Genomic DNA, 23,618 nt, shown 5'->3' with positions numbered 1-23,618 from the left:
ATTCATTCATGCGAATATGCATATATTAAGCATCCTATGTGCAAGGCACTGGGACAGTTGCTAGGAATATGAGCACAAAAAAAGACTATAATTATTTCCTTCAAAGAGTTCACAGTCTACTTGGGAAGTTAGGCTCATAAATAAAATGTAAGAACACAGTGTGGTCAGTGATACTATAACAATTTCTAGAGTCAACTCTCTTCTTCTTGCTTTAAATGCTTCAACGCCAGATCCGAGCGGCATCTGAGACCTACACCACAGCTCACAGCAACACCAGATCCTTAACCCGATGACTGAGGCCAGGGATCGAACCCATGGCCTCATGGATACTAGTCAGGTTTGTTACCACTGAGCCATGATGAGAACTCCTTTCTGACTCCAACTTTAGTTTACTTCTCTGCCCACCTTTATGCTAATACTTATATGCTCATGACAATTATGACTCTGACCTTGATGAGGCCATAGATACAAGCTGAAAAAAAAAAAAATAGGACAGTGTAGCAGAACTAGGACCCATGGGAATCTGAGCCACTTGCTAATGCCATTTACATGTACCTTCAAGAAATGCTCAAACCTGATCTTACATATACTATTCCTACTCCTAAGCATGCCCAACTCTATGGTTTTGTGAGTCAAGCAAAACCCACTTCATGTGAGACATTTCAGGTCACTTGGTAACTGGGTGGCCCATGGCCAAATATTGAGTCTCTACTAAGACCCAGTAAAAAGCCAAGAGCTGATCCTAAAAGCCTGCTCTGTAATTCATCTAAGAGGCCTTCCTAAGGCTCAACAGACACGTTAAGCACCATTGAAATTGGCTGGATCATATGACCAGAGTGGCAGAGAAGCTTGCTAGCAGCCTGGACCTGTTGCAGAGCCCTCACTTTTTCCTGGCTCTATCAAAACTGGAAGCCTTTCAGATTGCCCAGTGAAGAGGTCTAGGCTATAACAACATACCCAAATAAGGTATATGTTGCCCCCAAAATCAGTAAGGCATACTAGGTATTATGACTCTTAATGGTAGGACAGACCCAACGTAGCAACTTGACCTTAACCTTAGAAGAAATATTATTTCAATTTGTTCCAACCCATGGAAACCCAAGGAAGTTCATGTAGGAGTAAACCCCTAAATTTTTCTGGGATTTCTTTCCCACCCTTTGGCACATATGTGTCTCACCAAAGTGTCCAAAGTCATTGCTATTTCATGTACCATAAGGTGGTGGACCCATGTGGTATCTTGTGGAATGGAGAGGCAATCAGTTCTTCATGGAATAGAGTAAGGGTTGGAGAGTCGGGATATTCCTGAGGCGAAACATTGAAAATATATTGCTGGCCCTTCCATATTTAAAAAATAATAAACACAATAATATAAAATAAAATAGCTTCTCTGCCGACAGGTATATAGAGGGAAAAAAGTGATTTCCATACCAATATTCAACTCAAATGTCAAGGGATTTGTAGATTTATTCCAGCAATGAAACTACATTTACAATAGCAGGTGCAATTGTATTCACCAACTGATTAAGTTTACAATAACCATCCGTCATTCTCCAAGAGCCGTCTATTTTCTACTCAGGCCAAATAGATGAGTTGAATGGACATATGTTGGAAACCACCAGCCCTGAATTTTTTAAGTCCTTTAATGGAGTCACTAATCTCTATGGTTTTTCCAGGAATGCAGGATTACTTTGGATGTACTATTTTGGAATCTAGAGGCAGTTCTAGTACCTTCTACTTGTTCTCATTTATCAGATAACCAACTATTGTACCACTTAGAGTCAGCCAGGCTTGCAGAACCACTTTGCATGATAGAGAATAAAGAAATAAGGGTTCATTATAGGAATTAGATCTTACAGATGCAGGAGGAGCTGGAGAAGGTATGGAAGAGGGAGTCAAAGGATCAGGGAAGGGGTCATTAGCCTGCCTGCCTGAAGCAGTAGCACAAAGGGACGAGTGGGGCTTGAAGGAAAATCCAAGAACCTGAGCACTTTCAGCCCTGAAAGTGGCACTGTGAAGAGGAACTCACTGAGAGGTGTAAGGAAACATGTTATCTCTTCTGTGGATCCACAGCCAGGCATATGGTGATGGGTCCCGGGTCACTCTTGGTTGGCAGAGCTAAGATTCAGAAAGACTACCTGGCATAGAATGGAGGAGAACAAGGACAATGTGTGACCTGCCCAGAACCCCTGTATCATCATTACTTGACCATAGAGAGCTTCTAAGGAAGTAAATAGGGAAGAACAATCTGACTCCATTAACATTTGTATTCTATTGCTTTTGCCACAAGTTAAGAAGGTTGCCTAGAGCCTGAAATATACAGGATAGCCTATTCTCAAGGCTCTGACTTTTAAAAGTATGATGCTTTCCCACTCATATAGAAATAATAAGTTGCAGAACACAGAATAGTGTTTGTCTTGCTGGAAGTTTATAGGAACATTGTGACAAGACCTCTGTGGACAGCTGCAAGAACAAAGGATTCCATCACCAAGATGCTTGCAGCAACCTACCACACCACCACCATCACCATCCCTTTAGTATATATATTTGTAAAGTCTGAATCCTAACTTTGGGAAGACAGTTCTTTGGCACAATAGTTTACCACCTTCTTGGACTGCTGGTTTTCTGAATAAAGTCTCTATTCCTTGCGCCCACAATGCATTTCTCTCGATTTATTGGTTGGCCTGTCATGCAGTGGGCAGTAACAAGCTTGGACTCAGTAACAAGAGAAATTGTTACTGCTTCTCTTCTGCCTTCCAAATCTTGTGTGATTTCATCCTTTGGCCATCTCTAAAGCAGAACCTCACAAGGGAGGGGATTCTGGGAAACACAGTTGTCTGCTTTACAAAGTTGACCAACACAAGCTGGCACTCCTAATGTGCTCCTCTTTATCCCAGATGTCAGAAGAAAGTCAACAGGGGCAGAAATATATGTAGAGAAGTTTCTGGGGGCTCACTGGTAATCTTGTGACTGCGGCCAACTTGTGATTTGGGAAATTCCTGAAGGTGGCAGTCCCAGCAGAGAACTTTCCTCTCCAAGATGAAAATTTGAGTCTTAGATCTACCAGGAGTCTTTTTGGAGATCGTGAAACTAAAAGAAACACTGTAGGGTATGATGAACAAAAGCTTATTTCCTGTATCTGAGCCAGTCTTTCTGAATGGGGGTGAACACCAAAGGAGAGTGAACAGAGTCCCAGGGCCCCATAAACTCTAAAATGCAGAGAACCTGCTTCTGAACTGTTTTACACAGACAGTGCTAGCCTTTCAACAATTTAGGCAGGATCTTGGCAAATGAGAGAGAAGAAAGTGGAAGACTCATAACGTAGCTCAGTGAAGATGCTTTCCTCTTCTTGCATTTCACAGTTCCCCAGCTCAAAGTCCCACTGCCAACCTCTGTGCGACAGTAACACAGGGTCCCACTGCCTCCTGCATCTACATTCTATGACCTGGGCTCCACCTCATTCCCTGTCAAGGACTCTGGCTGCAGTCATGGAGCCAGAGAACAGAGGAAAAAACTACCTGCAAAAGGAAACACAGAGTTCCCAACACTACAGCCATGTTTCTCAACTGGGGTCAGATACAATTCATTTAAAGGGCAAATAAGTTTCACAGACCCCAGTGTTAACTATGTTACTTTAACATAATGTTGTTTTAACATGGTGAGACATAAATTGCTATTTAAACATGTGCTTGTAACTGTGATACCAACTATTTAAAAACACAAGTTAAACATGCACAAAAATTCAAAACCAATAAAAGTTTAATGATTTTGATTTAATACAACATATGATATTTTGCTGAAACCGAATCATTACTTTTGAATTGAATAGAAAAAATATATGTTGCTCTTGGGTTTTACCTATCGACTCAATTCTTCTAATTCTCACCATTGTTGTTTTTCCTTTGCTCAAAAATAAATTCATGCTGAATTTTTAATTCAGTCACTTCATGGGCTGACAAATTTACTATGCCCCAACAGTATAATATTTAAAGGAATGTTTGAAACTTTTATTTATTTATTTATTTTTGTCTTTTTAGGGCTGCACCTGTGGCATATGGATGTTCCCAGGCTAGGGGTCTAATCAGAGCTACAGCTGCTGGCCTACACCACAGCCACAGCAACACCAGATCCAAGCCACATCTGCTACCTACACCACAGCTCACGGCAATGCTGGATCCTCAGCCCATGAGCAAGGACAAGGATCGAACCCGCAACCTCATGGTTCCTAGTCAGATTCGTTTCTGCTGCACCACAACGGGAACTCCTTAAACTTTTAATGAAACATTCTTTATCACATAATTATTAGTATACTTACTGCTAAGCAACAGTAGTGAAATGATTTATATAAAAGATGAACTCTACACAGTATAGCCATGATTTATATTAAAGATGAACTCTATACTGTATAGCCATGCGAATGGTAAATATAGTACTGATCATATATTGAGTTTTACATGCTTATAGCATCCAACTTGGGATAATTTTGTTTTCCCACAATTATTTTTAATTCAAAGTACCTGACATCATTTGACCTTCATTTAGTGCTAATAATACAAAAAACAAAAGAGGGCATTGGAGTCTTGCTTATAAGTTCATCACTAAGATAAGCCCCCAACATAATTCAGTTGCATTCTATAAGAAATAACATATTTCTTACAATCTTGCATATACTTCAAGGCAAATTTTCCCATGAGAAAAAAAAATGGAGAATTGGTTTACAGAACCCATATAGCTAAAACTTTGTGACATATTTCTGTTCTGCTGCTGCTCTATATTTCCTTAGTATTATCATCAATATTCATCAATTGCTCTTCTTTAAGTTAGTGATAAAGCCTATTAAGGCATCATTTGGCTTCATGGCACCAAATTTATAGCTAATATCTGTCTAAAAGTTGTGTATTTGTGTGTATATTTTTCAACATAAGCTTTTGTCCCAACTCAATGAATGCTAATATAAAAAGACATAAAACAACTTTAAAAATTTTGGTAAGTGTTAAAAATAATAGCATCATGCATATATACAATGGAATGCTACTCAGCCATAAAAAAGGAATGAAATAATGCCATTTGCAGCAACATGATGCAACTAGAGATCATCATACTAAGTGAAGTAAATCAGAAAGAAAACGACAAATACCATATGATATCACTTATATGTGGAATCTAAAATATGACACAAAAGAACCTATCTATGAAACAGAAACAGACTCAAGGACGTGGAGAACGGACTTGTGATTGCCAAGGGGGACGGGTTTGGGAGAGGGATGGAAGGGGAGGTTGGAGTTAACATATGTGAGCTATTATACACAGAGCAGATAAACAACAAGGTCCTACTGTATAGCCCAGAGAACTATATTCAATGGAAAATAATATTTTTTAAAGTATATATATATGTGTGTGTGTATATGTAAAAACTGAATCACTTTGCTATACAGCAGAAATTAACACAACATTGTAAAACAACTATACTTCCATTTTAAAACATAATAACACTAAAGAAATCAAAATCTTTTATAGTTTTTTTATAAAGCAAAATGTAGAATACAACACAATGTCTGGTTACTTCCCTTGTAAACTAAAGTGGTGCCACCATGTGGTAGTAGTCAAAACAAGTTATAATTTTTCATTAAATTGAAATTATCCAAATCTTAATTTATGTTTGGTGAGAACTACAACATTACATATTTTGCTCTTATATATGGGTTATTAATTTTTATATCACACCACTTAAATTTCACATACTTTATGGGGTCCAACTGCATGTTTTAGACTATCAATCTGTTGAAAACATATTTTTAATTCTCAATAAAACACGAAGGCCCATAAATATTCCAGAGACACACACATTCCAAATATGATAACTACAAAATATAAATAACTTTTTAAGAGCAATTTTGAAGTAATCCTTGAAACTACTGTAATTTCCATATAGGTCTTGGAAATGTCTTAAAAGCAATGATAATTTTGGAATTCCCTTCTGGCTCTGCAGGTTAAGGACCAGCATTGTCACTGCTGTGACTGATTATTGCCATGGCTCAGAGTCAATTCCTGGCCCAGGAGCTTCTGCATGCCACCAAAAAAAGGAATGATTATTTTGTCTCAGTGAAAAGAATACTATTCAAAAAAAGGACAAAAATAATAAAATGTAGAATATTGTTTTTGTCACCACCATATAAAATTTGAAAATTCTCTGCTTTCTAAACGTTCAACCGGAAATTTAAATAATCTGAGTTCTTAATATATTTAAGATATAATTTATTACCTTCTTAATTTTAAATTAGCATAATATAACCTGATTGTTAAAATTAGTTGTTTCCAAGTTACAATTTTTAAGGTTCTCTAGGAAAGTATCTCACTATAAGTACTGACTATCACAGCTCATGGGAATATGGTGACTACAGTTTTTCCTTCTACTCTTTTGCATTTTCCACATGTTCCATATAAATGAGAAAAATGAAATTCATAAAAGAATAAACGTTCATGTTAGAAGAGAAATAATAAAATCAGCTATTTAGGATATAACATATAATAAAAGGAAATTACTGTACTATTTTACCCTGGTATTAAGAAGAATAGAAGAGGCTAAGGTATCTTTCTTACCACAACACAAAGCCTATGATAGTAAATATCAGTATTGGAAACGGGAGTTCCCCTCATGGCTCAGCAAAAAATAATCTGACTAGTATCCATGAAGACACAGGTTCAATCCCTGGCCTCACTCAATGGATTAAGGACCTGGCGTTGCCATGAGCTGTGGTGTAAGTTGCAGACGCAGCTCGGATCCCGAGTTGCTGTGGCTCTGGCGTAGGCCGGCGGCTACAGCTCTGATTCAATCCCTAGCCTGGGAACTTCCATATGCCATGGCTGTGGCTCTAAAAAGACCAAAATAAATAAATAAATAAATAGTATATTAGAAATGAATATACTCTCTGACCCAACACTTAGTGTGTCCCAGTCTTAGTGCTACCCTTATTGTAAAAGAAAGCATATACACGAGGGCAGCAGTAGTTATGGAACAACAGGTAGATTATGATGCCATTTATGTTAGTAAAAGCACTTACACGATATAAACTCTGAATATGGCACAATAAAAGGACTGTAAGTACAACCACAAATTCCTTATTAACAGCAACCTCTGGATGGAGGAGTTACACAGGAGGGGAGAGGGAGATTTTTTGGGTTTAATTGCAATGCTTTAATTTTTATAACAAGAACGTACTCGTATATTTCTTGAATAACTAAGGTTAAATTTTTTTAAGTTTTCTTCTCTACTCCCGTAGAAATTATTTATATACATATGCAAATAACAAAATCCACCTATAATAGAACAGTGTCAGTCCCATGAAAAATCACTAAGTATTTTACATGTTCGCACATACTTTACATTTAAAACTTACCATTAGCTTTATGATGCCAACTTTATTAATCCCTGTTTGACAGATGATGAAACCAAACCTCAAAGGGATTATTAGGTAAATTGCCCTAATTCACCTAGCCCAGAAGGGATACAATCAGAATTTGAACTCAGGTAGCTGGCTCAGAGCCACACTCTTAACCAAACTGCTGTTTTGCACATTCCCCTGTATAAGTGTGTATATCCATACGAAAGTGTGCGTGTGCACACGAACACACACCCAGACACACTCTACTCTCCCCCTCTCCTGTACCTGGCTCTCTGGAGTACACACGTCATTAGTATCTTCTCTCCATAACCCTCCACGGAAATGTCCTTGCTGATGAAATGAGCTGAGGTGATAACTTGGCAACATTAGATGTTCTGTATTTTGTTTTCCTGGCTACACGTCTCCCTATAAAGGTTTGCAAGGTGGCTCCCAGAACTCTTCCTTCTCTATCTACTCCCTTTGTTATCTTCATCAGGATGAGCAAATTCCTCTCAGTCTTTCCCCAACTCATTAACATATTTTCTCTTGGTTTAAAAAATTAAATAAAACCCTTGTGTTTCAGGTGTCTCTGGGGAGTGGGAGGGTTTGCTGATGGTGAAAGGAACCTCAGGGTTGAGTAATGGACCCTCAATCTCTGTATTTAAGAAAGTGAACATTCTTTATAAACCCAGAGATCAGCCCATCAGTGGCCAATTTAATCTGTCTAAATAGGGATGAGATTCCATCATTGCCAAATGGCAGTGTCTTTGCTCTTTTGGTCCCTATCTGAGGCACTCCTTCTCCTGCTTATTATCATACATTGGAAGCCAAATTATCGATAATAAATTTGTTTGCTGTGAACATGGGAAGTTAAGTGGCTTGGGAAGGAGGTATTATATTTCCCCTAAGCCTTTAAAAAACAGTGTAAAGAAACCATCTACCAACAAAAACAATTCTCTGGCAATTAGATTTCACATCCATTCATAGCTTTAATATTTCCTTTCTCTGGACAGTACTGGCTACTATCCTGTGGATTAATATTTCCCTAGAGATACAACATTAGCATCAATTTGAAACCTACATTTCTCCTGTGGCAGTCAGTGGGAGGAACTGAGTCTCCTCCCTTTGTACATTAATTTAATTAGAAAAACTTTCAGTCTCTCCCTGTCAACCTACAGTCTCTCTACGGTCTCAGCCACATGAGAAGCCTTATCACACTAAGAAAAATAGTACCATATGTTGCACCCGGACTTCCTGCAACATATCAGCAGTGAGGAGACACCTGGTGATCAGAGTTGCTAATACAACCGACCCTCAATCCAAGCCCCAAATCAAGTCATCTTCCCAACATAAGCTATTCCTCTTATGCCCAAATTTTGTCCCCTCCATCTGAAACAGGACAGAAAATGAATTTCTAATGTAAAGGCAGAAATTATCAGGGATGTATACAAATACATAAATTGGAGTATAGAAAGTTAAAAGATTTCTAAATGTCCAAAATGATTTAATTAAATTAGCAAAAAAGAAAAAATTAGTAAAAAAAGGAAAAAAGTATGTATATGAGTTACATAAATCAAATGCTAATATGCTTAATGTGTAAAGACTTTATATAAAGGGAAAAGGAAAATACTAGCCAGATGGATATATGGGCAAAAGTGAGATACAAAAATGATGTATGAATTGCCAATGAATATTTGAAAAAACCAAACCACACTTAAAATTTTAAAATGCAAGTGAAAACAACTATCATTCATATTAAAGAATATTGATTTTTTAAAAGGCAATCACGACTCAATGGTGATGAAATTGGGCACATTAAGGGCACTCACATTTATTGCTGCTATGATTACACACTGAATAAATATAATGGTAGCTTATATGGTATTAGGTATCAAGACCTTTTTAAATGGCCATTTCTCTTGTCTGAATAATTGATAATATATCTTCAAAAGAGTTATCTGAGCAGACTTTTTATAGGCTGAAATGTCCATTTAATGTTACTCATACTTCAAATAGTTGGAAATAACCTAAATACCCAAATTAGAGAAATGATTAAGCCAATTAAGAGAAATAAGCCAGTAGAATACTGTGCCACCATCAAAAATTACGTTTTGAAGAGTTTTAAGTCACATGGGGAAAAATATATTGTTCTAATATAAATGAAAAACAGAAAACTGAATATATAATGTGGTTTCAACAATATAAGAGAATAAATTTAAGACAAAAGACTAAAAGGAAATGTAACAAAATTATAGTTATTATCTCTGGGTAGTAGGATCATGGGTGATGATGTCCTACTTCTTTGTATTATCTATAATTCACAATTTTTCCTTCTGAACACATAGAGTGAGAAAAATCATCTAATACAAACACCTTTTAAATACTAGGTGACATGCCTTTAAAATATCCCTAGTTTCCCTTCAAGTGAGTTGTCTAACATAAAAAAAAACTGTTTCTAAGTCTTGCTGGAACATACATTACACCATCCCTGGAGTGAGGAGTTCCTAAAATGTACTCCTTCTATGTAAATTAGAATTGCCTTAATTTTTTTTTTCTGAATTTAACTATTTCAAACTTCAAGTAAAGCTTTCTGTTCTTTTCCTTCAACAATACAAGCTATAAACATACTCTGGTGAACCATTTTTATTCAAAGGTAAGATATGGTTTTGTTCATAAACAAAGGACCAAAGGGAGGAGGTTGCCTAACACTGGGGGACAGAGGGAGCAGTCTATATGGACCACAGAGAAGTTCCTATTGTGGCTCAGTGGTAATGAACCCAACTAGTATCCAAGAGGTTGCAGGCTCAATCCCTGGCCTTGCTCAGCAGGTTAAGGATCCAGCACTGCCATGAGCTGAATCTGTTAAGTTGCAGATGTGACTCAGATCTAGCATATCTGTGACTGTGGTATAGGCCAGCAGCTGCAGCTCCAATTCCATCCCTAGCCTGAGAACTTCCATATACCTCAGCTATGGTCCTAAAAAGATAATAAATAAATAAATAAAATAAGCAAACAAACCACAGAGTGATGACCTATGTGAGAATGGATATACGTAGATGTTTGGCTAAATCACTTTGCTGTACAGCAAAAATTACCACAACATTGTAAACCAACTACACTTCAATAATGTTAAATTTAAAGAATAAATAAATACAAACTTACCTGGACCAATAGCAAAAGAAAAAAATGGGTAATTAGTTAAAAAAAAAATCCATCACAGAGTATATTTGTCACAGATTCTTAAATATTTAATTATCATGGAAAGTATGTATTAAAGATAATATTCAAATCATTAACTTCACAGATGTAGAAATTTGATGTAATAATGTCTATAGAAGAAGGAAATGTGTGCCATGAGACGAATTCAAATGTCATAAGTGAAGAATGGTATTCTAAATGATGTTGAAAATTTTAAAAACTGAAACACACAATAAAATAACATTAACCAATATAATTCAAAAACTTTACCCCTTGCAAAATTTTTCTCTCTAGTTTTTACACCTGGAAGATATGGTTAAACTTCTGTACTTTATACATGTCACTATTTTGTTAACCTTTTAAAACATATTCCACTGTGCTGTAACATATTTTTCTCACTCTTTAATTAACACCAAGTGATATATCATTTAAAAATAAAATAAATCGACCACAGAATCATTATTTGACCACTGTCCACAAAAATTGCAACTGAACTCAATTCTACTTTTTTTTTTTTTTTTTTTTTTTTTTTTTTTGGTCTTTTTGCCTTTTCTTGAGCTGCTCCCATGGCATATGGAGGTTCCCAGGCTAGGGGTCGAATCAGAGCTGTAGCCGCCAGCCTACGCCAGAGCCACAGCAACTCGGGATCCGAGCCACGTCTGTGACCCATACCACAGCTCACAGCAACAGCAACGCCAGATCCTTAACCCACTGAGCAAGGCCAGGGATTGAACCTGCAACCTCATGGTTCCTAGTCGGATTCGTTAACCACTGCACCACGATGGGAACTCCTGAACTCAATTATTGTGAATACCTCTCTAAACTCTAAGGTCAAGAGGATGAAGGGACTTCAAAGATGAGCACTGCTTAGATGCATAAACATTCATCCTGGGTTCCTGGCCCCTAAAAACTGACCAATTTAAAAAAAAAATTTCTTTACCGATAATTTCAGGAAAAAAAAAAATGGTACAATTGAAGACATCTCTATAAGCAAACAACCACTGGAAAAAATCTACTGGTAGGTAAATACCGTATACTCCGAACAGGTACAAAGATGCTCTTTTGGGGAATAAAATCATCCTCAAAACTGTACAAAGACCTCCAGCTCTGACAACTGAGGAATCACTGTCCTTTCTCCAGCAAGAGGGAGAGTAAGAAGACCAAACAGGCCAGCAGCAAACTCGGGTTCTAACCATGACCCTTGTGGGCTCTTCATGAGATCTTGGCACCTCTGGTCTCTGTTTCCCTGCAGTGAAATGAGGGGTAGACTAAAAGACTAAGTTTTCCAGCTCTAACATCCTCAGTCTGTGAGGTACTCCCTCTTGTTTGGCCCCTGGAGGTACCTGGAAACGCTGGTTTTAGGGAACCCAAGGGTCTCAGTGCTGGACAAAGCTCCTCTGAGTACAATTTTGCCTACTCTGTAAGCATCGGGGGTTTTTAAAATAATTAGTTGGTCCCCAAGCTGTCTCTTTAACTTCAATATTTGCACTATAGCAAATGGAAAGCTCTCATTAGGGTTTGAGCCAAATGGAACTGATTCCATTTCAATGAGCTTACTCTCTATTAGCAAGAAACAGCAGAGCAGTGGAGGCCCAGGGTGTTATCTGCCCAGCCAGAGTGGTTCTCAGGTGGAAATAAATTTGAAAAGCACTAACATGGGACACTGTGAGAAACCTGTTCTTACGTCTGACGTCTAGAGGGCAAGGTCCAGATATGTGACTTCTGACACGCCTGGCCCTGGCTCACCCCAGAGCTGCCCACAGCTCCCAGGGAGCCCCAGTCAAGTCATTCAACAAGCACTAGAGCAGCAGAGAGAATGGAGAGTGATGGCAGGAGGAGAGGGGCAGGGAAAACAGCAGCAAAGATCTCTTCCAAAGTCTTCCTCCTCAGGAGCCCAGGTCCCCTGAAGACTGCATGTTCTTAGCTACATTCCCTCTAACTGTGATGAGTGTCCCCAAAAAGAACACTCGACTCCATGCAAGTTCATGATATTCTCCACTTCACCCCTGTTAGGGGACCATTGACTGAAACTGCCCACCTTGGCCACGCACCACAATAGCCGCTTGCATGAGTTGTTGCAGAGCAGGAGGCTCTGATAAGCAACACAGTGCTGTCCTGATGACCAAGTGGGTGAACTTGGGAGGAAGGAACAGTCAGAGGGAGGAAGACAACCAACATCCCAGCATCCTTGGTGCTGGAATCCATCTTGATTGAGAGGTACACGTGCCACCAGGAAGGACCCTGGGCCAGACCAAGTATGGGCCAAATAAGACAAGTGACCAGAGACAACCCAGAAGCTAACTCCATTCCCATAAAATCTGAGACTGTGAGCCACACAGCAGAGCAGTTCTCCTGGGTTCCCTCACCCTGATGCTCTCTGCCTGGGTGCCCCTTCCCAATAAAGTCTTCTGCTTTGTCAGCATGTATATCTCCTCAGACAATTCCTTTCCAAGTGTTAGACAAGAACCCACACTTGGGCCCTGGAAGGGGTCACCCTTCCTGCAACTTTCCCAGTGGCTATCACAGAGAGTCCATGCGGACTGCAAAGAGCTCTGCCCTCCTGGACTGGCTGTGACCTTATGGAGGGCTAGGGGCGCACTGAGAGGCTGGGCCTGACCTGAGTGCTGTCACTGAAAAGGGTACCTTCACGTATTTGGGGGGCCCTTCCTCTCCCCCGTGTGGTCCACCTGAAGCCCTGGGCTCCTTCTGAAATACATGCCAGAGAACCATCTGGTCATGCCCAGCAAAGGTTTTTGAGGATTCATTCTGTATGAACATCTCCCACAGAAGGGAATTCTCCTTCAAGATTCCGTTCTACTTTGAGCTCTGCCAGCAAGGCCATGGCCAGGGGTCACCACCCCCCTGAGGCAGGAGGGAAGATGATTCGTCGAGGTCACAGGGAATGGCCAGCAAAGAGGGATGGCACAGCCTGTCCACCTGGATGTTCTAACATCAAAAACTGAGCATGATTTGCATTTGCAAATTTCCAGTATTCCTCATTTTAAGTCAAGCCTGGCCTTACCTACAGTTTAGTCACTTATATGGTTGGATTTGACACACACATAAAATTTTCCCACTGAAAAGATTATATCCCCACCAACCTGCTGTGATTCTGAAATGTATCCATTAGTCACCCTTTGGAGTTCAGCTATTGAAGGTGCAGGTTAAAATACAGATTTGTTATGCAGAGAAGAAGCATATAAAGGCTTTCTCAACTATTAATGCCCCAGCATTGCTGGGATGTGAAATAAGAAGTCTGGGTTAAAACCAACGTACCAATAAATGAAGAATGGCTTTATATAATGTAGGTTCAATTTAGGAAAATGGTAACACTCAAAGGTGGTACCAAAATTGTAAATAAATTCAAGATCATTTTGGATCAGTGAATGCATGACAGATCCTCGATATTCTATTAACAGAAAATAGTTTGTGGATGTAGTTTAACCTTTGAGAGTGGCGTCAGGGAGGAGGGCTACCTCCCGGCTGCCCGTGTCAGAGGCAGATCATTAGCATGGATTCCACATGGATCAGATTCAGTTTGTAATTCAGTGTAAGCAGTGTATGTAGCAGAGAGCAGAAAGATCTGGTTTTGTCTTTATCTCTGGTGCTTACAAGATGCATGACCTGGTCAAGCCCCCTAAGCAATGTGAGCCTCAATTTCCTCATATGTAAAACTGGGATATGGAGAACTCATTGTAAAATTCTTATTCAGTGATTCTCTACTAAAGAGTCTTTCTCTTGTGATTCTGGAAAGTGATTAGAGTGCAAACTGATGGAGTAACTTTCATCTGCCTCTTGAAGGGTACCCCCACAGAAAGCCCACTTAAGATTTAGGAGTTCCCATCGTGGCTCACTGGTTAACGAATCTGACTAGGAATCTTGAGGTTGCAGATTCGATCCCTGGCCTTGCTCAGTGGGTTAAGGATCCGGCGTTGCCATGAGCTGTGGTGTAGGTCACAGATGCAGTTCGGATTCTGCGTTGCTGTGGCTCTGGTGTAGGCTGGCAGCTACAGCTCCCATTAGACCCCTAGCCTGGGAACTTCCATATGCCGTGAGAGCAGCCCCAGAAAAGGTAAAAAAGACCAAAAAAAAAAAAAAAAAAAAAGATTTAGGTTTAACAAAGTTGGAATGCTGGCATTGTTGAATTGGGCAACAGTTTTTCAGACCTGGCTCAGAGCTACATGCATTTAGTATACGAAAGCAGTTGATATGATGACTTTTTGAAGGTCTTCCCAGGCACCAGAGTTTTTCTGTTAATTTGTTGCACTAAGTCATAAAAGATCTCATTAACACTTCTTTTTGATTTTGCAGAGGATTCTAAGAAGGCACAGTAGTTCCACTGTCTTGCTAGATTTTGACCTCATTCCTTTCCTACAACTCTTTCATCTTCCAAGTCACACTTATTACCAACCAGGATCATTGGAACATCGTCAGTGTCTTTAACTCGAAGAATCTGTTCTCTCGGATCTTATAAATCACTAAACATGGCCTGAGTTGCGATGGAATAAACTACTGAAAAACCTCTCCATTTTTCATGTACAAGTCCCTCATTGCTGAAAATTGTTCCATTCCTGCAGTAGGCAAGATTTCAAGCATACGCTATTGTGTACCTACTTCAACTTGCTTTCTATAAGAATCTTCTATCATAGGATCATATTTTGCAACAAGAATTCCTTGAACAAATGGCACAGAGCAGATTTTCCAACACCTCTCGAGCCAAGAATGACTCACGCATGGTGCAAACTTGTAAAAGCTCGTACCTCTCATGCTGTCACCAGGTCGCCACAGCCAGCATCGCCTCGCTGTCCCTCCTGATCGCTGCTCCCAGCGCCATGGCGGTCCTGCCGCTACTGCCTCTGCCGCTCAGGGGTGGTTTACATGAGGGCAAGGTTTTTACCTATACGATAGGTTTTTACCTGAGTCTGGGAGAGGTTTTCACCTATACGATAGTCCTAGAGTGTGCAGCTGGTAAAACCAGAGGCTACAATCCTGTAGCAGTGCTAAGAGACATTTTTCATCCAACACTGTTGTACATGTGTGAAAATGGTGTACTGTATACTTTAACACGCCCCATACTTTGTATTGGAGAGTACAGAAATGTAAACCCTAAAAGCATCATTATTTTAGGGTAATAAAAAATCCAAAGAGCTCCTATACAGACTACTCCAGATAACTTCACTTCTTTGATACTTGTAGCTTACTGTAATTTTAAGAAATTCAAGGTCATTATCATTGTATCGTACAATTATCACAGCTATATAGTTTTTTAATTCAATTTTACTTTATTTATTTATTTATTTAGGTCTTTTTTGGGCCGCACCCAAGGCATATGGAGGTTCCCAGGCTAGGGGTCAAACTGGAGCTGGAGCTGCCGGCCTACACCACATCCACAGCAACACAGGTTCCGAGCCTCTTCTGTAACTTACACCACAGCTCACAGCAATGTCGGATCTTTAACCCACTGAGCAAGGCCAGGGATCAAACATGCATCCTCATGGATGCTAGTCAGATGCATTTCCACTGAATCACTATGGGAACTCCTGCCTAGATTTTTTAATTTAAAAAAAAACCTTTGGAGACAGTGATCTTGTCTTTAAAATGATAGTCCTTTCAGTATAATGTCTTAAAGACATTGCCCTTAACATCTGCTGGGAAGGAAAGGTCCAGACTTTTCAAATCTCTTATTATACATTTCCTTTTTGTTTACATAGGGAACAATGTTTATAGCTGTGTGTACGGTGGGGATCTACAGCAAGAAGTGTATATTTTCAAACAAGTTTTTAATGTTTTAACAATTTTTGTAAGTCATTTTCAGGCTTCAGCAGCTGTAGATTCTGACTGTGAATCCCTTGCTTGCTCGTACATAAGTGTATTTGCAATACCAAATATACAGGTTTAATATCTTTGCCTGTTAGCGATTGTTTTGAAACTGACAGCACTAACGGCCTGAACCTAGCCAAAACCCAGATTGGGACTTGAACCCACAGGCTGGGACTTGAACCCAGCCCAAACCCAAATTGGTACTTGAACCCTCATGCCTGGACTAAAGCTAGATTGGGACTTGAACCCACGGTTTTAAATTCGAGTTACTCACCCTGTGTCTGGATTCACCAAGGCTCAGGTCCTTTACGCCTCCACATAGAAGGAATTCAGCGAGAGACAAAGTGATAGGCAAGAAACAGACTCATTAGGATAGGACGCTTGCAAAAGACGCAAGCAGGCAGGCAAGGAAGATCCGCTTGACTGGTGGGCCACAGTTTCATCTTCCAAGGGGCGTGGGAATTGGAAAGGCCCGCCTCTTCCTTTCTGGGAGTAGTAGCTCCTCCTTAGTATCCGGTAAGGTGCGTATTCAAATCAGCTGAAGGGCGGTCTTCAAACTCTTACCCTTGGGCTGAGTCTGAATACAGGCCTCATCCCATCCCCCACCCAATGAGCTGAGGCAATTCTCTAACCACCGCTGGTTAAGCAAGGCTGACCTGATGGTTTTCTTACACTTACAGTGGTCTCCCAACGACTCCCAGGTTTCCCTCTTTATCTATGACTCCCTACTGGGACGTCTACAGCCACCTGTGCCTACTCTATTCTTATCAGTTTCGCATGTGTAATGTTTTGGTTGAGATGGTAAATGGTGGGCAAGTAGTGTGGACGTGAATGTGGGGAGTCATTTTAATCATGTGTGATTGGTCACAAGACCTAAACTGCAGTAACTGTTGCTGTTTTATTTAACAATGCCTTGTTGCTTTGCATGCATTAACGTTTGGGTATAAAGATTGTGTGTCTACCCAACAGGGAGCCACAGTATTGAAATTGACCATCCTAATGTAACAACTACTTGAGGTGGCCAAATGTGAACTAAAAGCCTTAATTAAAGCAGTGCAATTTTGTATACCTTAGCATCAATAGTTCCATAAATTTGGATTGCATTGCAAGGGCTTGCATTAAAAAAAAATTAAAAAAAAAAAAAAGAGAGAGAGATTCTTTTTCTCTTTCCTCCATTCACACCCATCAGGGAGAGGAGCAGGCTGATGGTTCTAGCTCAGGACTCTCAACAGACCTATTCCTGCATCACTGTTAGCCCTGAACTTGGGGAAGGCATATCACGGCCATGCTTAATTCCTTGCTCACCTGTCCGCAGATGCTTGTTCAGAATGTCAATGATGTGATTACTTCCTGGGTGGGGAGGAACAAACCTTTGTGCTTTTGCACTGGTCCATAAGTCTGTCTGCCTTGTGCAAAAGAACCGTCTTCTAGATTCAGACTGCAAACTTCAACGGGGCAACGTTTATTTCCATTTAATAGCCTGAGGATGGTGTCCAATAAAGAAACACACTTAAATGGATGGGAGCTAACCTATCAATATGATGATTGTGAAGCCATGATATTAAAGGAGAGTTCTTTTTTTTTTTTTTTTTTTTTTTTTTGTCTTTTTGTCTTTTTGCCTTTTCTAGGGCTGCTCCCGCGGCATATGGAGGTTCCCAGGTTAGGGGTCTAATCGGAGCTGTAGCTGCCAGCCTACACCACAGCCACAGCAACTTGGGATCCAAGCCACATCTGCAACCTACACCACATCCCACGGCAACGCCGGATCCTTAACCCACTAAGCAAGGCCAGGGATCGAACCTGCAACCTCATGGTTCCTAGTCGGATTCACTAACCACTGAGCCATGATGGGAACTCCGAAAGGAGAGTTCTTAACAAGAGACACTCCCCTCTGCCACCAAATCACAAACTCTCATAACGTATAAAACAAAACCAAACTGCAAACACCGTCACCACAAAGGAGCCTGGGCGCAGGGCACTTATAACTAAACTCTATTTGTCATCCAGGATGATTCTGGAGGCCTTGGGAGCCCGGGAGAAAACTTCTTCATGATTCTCCCCACATTTCTACCCAGGGAAAATCAAATGAGGCAGTGTGACCTCAGCCAGCTTCCAGAAGAGAGGTGACGAGAGAGACGGTCTTCGATCAGCTCCATAGGCGGCCTTGGTCCTGTTTCAGGGTTTATACCCGTGTTCTAATGGGTAGACAAAAAAAAAAAGAAAGAAAAGAAAGAAAGAAAGAAAAGAAAAAAGAAAAGCCAGAGGTGGGTGAAGGAGAAAAGAGACTTAGCCTATGCTCTCCTCTTTGGCATGTGGTCGATGGCAACTGCCAAAACAGACTTTTTTCTTTCTTTCTTTTTTTTTTTTTTTTTTTGTCTTTTTAGGGCCGCACCCACAGCATATGGAGGTTCCCAGGCTAGGGGTCGAATCAGAGCTGTAGCTGCTGGCCTACACCACAGCCACAGCAGCTCAGGATCCGAGCCGAACTACACCACAGCTCATGGCAACGCTGGATCCTTAACCCACTGAGCAAGGCCAGGGATTGAATCCGTATCCTCATGGATACTAGTCAGATTTGTCTCCACTGCACCACAATGGGAAATCCCAGGACTTTGACGTTGATTCAAATTCTGTCTCTGGCACTTATTAGCACAAAGACTTAGGGGAAGTTATTTAACCTCTGAGGCCCCCTCTTGCTCATAAAAAGGGAATATAAAGCACACCTCGGCTAGCTGTGAAAACTCAGTGGGTGCTTTCACATAGACCCTCAGTGACAATGAAGTTCCCTTCCCTACTTGCTGGTCTGCAAGCTTAGGGGTTCAACTCATCGAATCCCAGAGAAGACATGATGGGACAAACCTCATGGGCTGTGGTTCCCACAAATCTATGTCAGATTGGGGTGACACACTTCACAATCCCATAAAACTCAGCCACATTTTCCCGTTTGTGACATTTTCAGAAATGAAAAGAAGAAACCAAGGTACAGAGACTCTGATGTGTAGCTCCACGTTGGATCCCAGACCAGAATCTGATGGAGTTTGGAGGGCTGTTTTTGTAAACGGTGTATGTAGCCAGGGTCCCAGCACCTATGGAAACACAGCTGTTATCTGGTACCTCCTGTTTCCTAGCAGCCTCTGTTTCCAGAATATAAAACTCCAATCCACAGAACTGGCAAAGAAACAAGGCTCAGGTGGTGTCTCCTTCAACACTTTATTTCCCGTGGTTTGCTGAGGAAAAGCGAAAAGACAAGACCAAGAGAAAGAAAGAGAAAGCGATGAGTTAGTAATCAAAGCTTTGTGAGTTTACTTAAAACTCAACTAAACACATTCTATTTCTGACACAAATATTCTGAGGATTAAATGAGCAATACAATATTTTTTGGAGTTCTCTGTGATCAAATGCTTTGCCATTAAAAGTTATATTCCTGGGGAGTTGATATTGAAGCTGCTTGTTCCTTGTCAGTCAACATAAGAAGACGCCAAAACTGTATACATTTAAATCACACAAAACCATCCCCCAGCTGTCTGGTCTCTTGACAGCCCCTTTTCACTGAGCTCCGCGGTCATGAAATGTAAATATTTTTATCTTAACGGCACAGGCTTTTGAAAATTTGACATAATAGGATTTCTTCCTCACAAGGCATATCAAACACTGTTGCAAACTCAAAGTCTATGTTATTGTTAATCAAGACTAAATCAAAGGGTCTTGTCTTTGTTTTTCCATTTCTATTTCCACATGACCAATAAAGTGTCTTCTCCGACCATCCCTGCCAACCAGAAGTCACCCCCAGAAGACGCAGCAGGACATTTGGGGCTGCCTCTGTTTGAAGCATTCTTGGGCGGAGCAGGGAAAGGCGTGAGGACCATGTGGACAGATAAAGCAATAAAGAATCAACAGGTACCAAAGTTCCCATTGTGGCTCAGTGGGTTAAGAACCTGACTAGTATCTATGAGGACGCAGGTTCAATCCTTGGCCTCGCTCAGCGAGTTAAGGATCTGGCATAGGCACAAGCTGCAGGGGAGGTCACAGATGCAGTTCAGATCCCACATTGCTGTGGTTGTGGCATAAGCCAGCGATTGCAGCTCCAATTCAACCCCTAGCCTGGGAACTCCCATATGCCGCACCTGCAGCCCTAAAAAACAAAACAAAACAAAACACCAGGTACTTAAAAAGTGGAGGGTCTGAAGATGGAGACAAAAATGACAGTGATTCTAATTCTATGAAGCTCAGGTTCAGTGTCAAGCTGCTGTGAAAACTTAAGACATTTTGTGGGTTTATCCCCTGAGCACCAGTGCTAGAACAGTATACATTTCCTGAATGAATAAATGAATGACAGGTTAATCAATGAATGAACAGTAATACTAAGAAGGGAAAGGAATCTATTACAGATACATCAATGGGCCCTGGAAGACACATCTTAGTCTTATTTTGTCTCCTGACCCGGGGAGCATGACCCACAGCCAAATCCAAGTCCTTAGGCCCTGGGGACCAGAGAGGCCACACATCTCAGAGGGCATTTCACCATCAGTTGGAATTCCTTGGACAACTTGAAGCATTTCCTTCCATAATATGCTCCCCAGCTGTTGGGGAGGATTCCCCTTTTCCCAGAATCCCTGCCTTCTGTGTTAAGCCGTTTCTCTCATGGAGAATTAATGCACGCTGCCTTGACCTTCATGCTTCATCCTTAACTTCTTCTCGATGATAAGACCCTCAAAGGTTTAGACTGTCAGATGCAGCTTTTTGTGTCTACTTCACTGCATATTCTAGAGCTGAGTACATGTACAATGACTCAGTTAATGAGATTAAGGAATGCATGCCAAGGCTTCAAGAGAAAGATGTTAGCTGCTGGGTTGGGTGACAAAATCACCCTGTGTTTCAGTCCCCAGCCCAGAAGCAGGGTGGCCTTCCTCCCTCTTGCGTCAGGGCCCACAGTGATGCACAGGCACCTGCAGCCCCAGCCTAAACCCTGCCCTGCAGCTGCTGCACTCTGTCTGCTCTTCACTCGTGGCCCTCCTGCATTGTCACCATAGTGAGGTGGTTCACTTTACACTGTGTCTTCCACCGTGGGGAGCATTTCACAGCTTTGCACACATCCCGGCATGCATTCCCCAGGTCCCAGACTGATGAATAGTGGCTGAAAACACCCTCTGATGCCATCACTAGCAACGAAGCAAATGTCAAACCGGGCTTGTGGGTCCTGAGTTAAGGCTGTGGGACCCAGGCTGGAGCAAGCTTCCACTTGCAAGGATATTTTGTGGAGATGGGTGGGCAAGAGGCTGAAAAGACCCATGGACTCCCCCTTCTGCTCTGTGCCTTCTCCATCCCAACCTCTGGGGATTCTTCAAGATTGTAGGGGAAATTTTATCTTGAGGTGCAGGACTCTGTCTGCCCCCAGGTCACAAGATTCACCTTGGCTTTTGGCAAGATTTATCCAGCCTGCCAGGTCTTCATGATTTAGAGTCTGGAACTTGGATAGGTTTATAAGAACACTGATGGACCATTATCTCTCCAAAGGAGAAAGGGCCCTCTCAGGCTCTAGGAGGCAGTCCCAGGGTGGTTCAGGCTGACTTTCTGTTGCAACAAGGACTCTCACAAGATCCATAATTGTGTGGTTTGTGTAACTGTTCTCCTCTAGTTTCCAGGGGGCAAGACTTCAGCCCCACTATGAAAATGACAATGCAGAGGAGGCAAGTGGCCACTAGATGGCAGCAGAGGGTAAGAAAAGGGAGTTGCAGGCAGTGCGGGGAGAGTGCTGCTCGCAGCCCCTCCATTTTGCTTACATCTTTAATGAGATATGCGAAGAAAATGAGTCCCTTACATGCCAGACACAGATGCTACAACATATGGAGAGATGCCGCACAGCAATATTTCTCTGGTTATTAAACAGGAGGCACCTAACCAGTCATTCACTGCATCATCATGCAGAGCTGTCCTTTGTGTCTCCAATACTGCTGTTGACAAGGTAATAACAGGAGAAAGCTGTTGCGAACACTGATGCACGGACCTGGGCCTCTGGGCTCGCGGCATCGCCAAGCCAGGATGCCGCCTGGATTGCCAGGAAGCGCGAGCAGCCCAGCCCAGCGGGAACCACCTTGGCAAGGCACACGGTGTGGCTTCTGCTGCCAGACTCAGTCCCGGCAGGGCGTGGGCTGCTCTCTGGTCTCCCTGGCAATCCCTAAGGGCTCATTTATTCAGAACCCGATTACCACCAGACAGCTCAGGAGGCCGACCTTCCAACCACAAACCCCAAATGGGAACAGGAGCTCTAGACATTTTAAAGAGCAAGACATGCTGGCTTTTCTGGCAGAACTGAAGACATATAGTGTAATGAAAATGCATTTAAATTCACATGGATAAGGGCACACTTTTCCCACGCTCCCCAAGCAAAGGTAGGGAATCTGGGCATCTGGAGGGGACATCTCACATATTCTCTTGTGAAACTATTACCAGGGCTGGGAGCAGGCAGGTATTACTATATTTTGCTACTATATCCCACTCATTTTCCCACCCCCCACACCCTACGGCCCTGCCTCCCAGCCTGATCGTTCCTCACTAATTCTCCCACCCTCCCAATGCCAGTGGCTCCTCAAGGCCTCAGTGGCGACTGAGGAACAGGGCACAGGTTAGTCAGCCTCGGCAAGTAGCCCCACTCCTGGGCCCAGAAAGAGAGTGGTCCAAGCTCCCAGGACTTCCCAGAGTCACTCAGGAAGCCACACAACAGCCCTGAAATGAGGGTAAGTAACACAGCCATTTTTCATACAGAGAAACTGAGGTGCAAAGCTGAGATATAGCTTCAGGTCTCCTGGTCTCCCTCCCTTTCCTATAGGTTTGCATCTCTGAAGCAGACTCCAGTGGGCAAGTAATAACAAGAGTTACGCTGCCACTGTTCCCCCCTCTCTCTTAGAAAATGATTCTGGAGTTCCTGTTGTGGCTCAGCAGGTTAAGAACCAACACAGTGACTGTGAGGATAAGGTTTCGATCCCTGGCCTCGCTCAGTGGCTTAAGGATCCGGCACTGCCATGAGCTCTGATGTAGGTTGCAGATGCAGCTCAGATCCCTCCTTGCTGTGGCTGTGGTGTAGGCTGGCAGTTACAGCTCTGATTTGATCCCTAGCCTGGGAACTTCCTTGTGCCACAGGTACAGCCCTAAAAAAGACAAAGAGAAAAGAAAACGATTCTGTGTACTAGAAATCCTCACTTGTCTGTGTGACCTTAGACAAGG

At 41.7% G+C, this 23,618-nt stretch overlaps 2 protein-coding genes and 1 pseudogene across 21 annotated transcripts in view; 2 read left to right on the top strand and 1 right to left on the bottom strand.

Moving 5' to 3' along the window:
• The window catches only part of LOC102166266 (uncharacterized), a 565,109-nt gene that overhangs the window by 320,913 nt on the left and 220,578 nt on the right, over positions 1 to 23,618 (top strand).
• The window catches only part of LOC102160313 (T cell receptor delta constant), a 660,440-nt gene that overhangs the window by 499,387 nt on the left and 137,435 nt on the right, over positions 1 to 23,618 (top strand). The window lies entirely within an intron of this gene.
• Positions 14,719 to 22,424, bottom strand: LOC100626750 (ras-related protein Rap-1b-like protein pseudogene; annotated as a pseudogene).

This window comes from Sus scrofa, chromosome 7 (assembly GCF_054392235.1).
Source record: "Sus scrofa isolate SSC_HxYL_T2T_F1_AM1 chromosome 7, Sscrofa_HxYL_maternal_Yorkshire_Landrace_v2.0, whole genome shotgun sequence".
NCBI classification, from domain to species: domain Eukaryota; kingdom Metazoa; phylum Chordata; class Mammalia; order Artiodactyla; family Suidae; genus Sus; species Sus scrofa.
The sequence above is the reverse complement of the archived record's forward strand: the minus strand, read 5'-3'. Positions and strand labels throughout refer to the sequence as shown.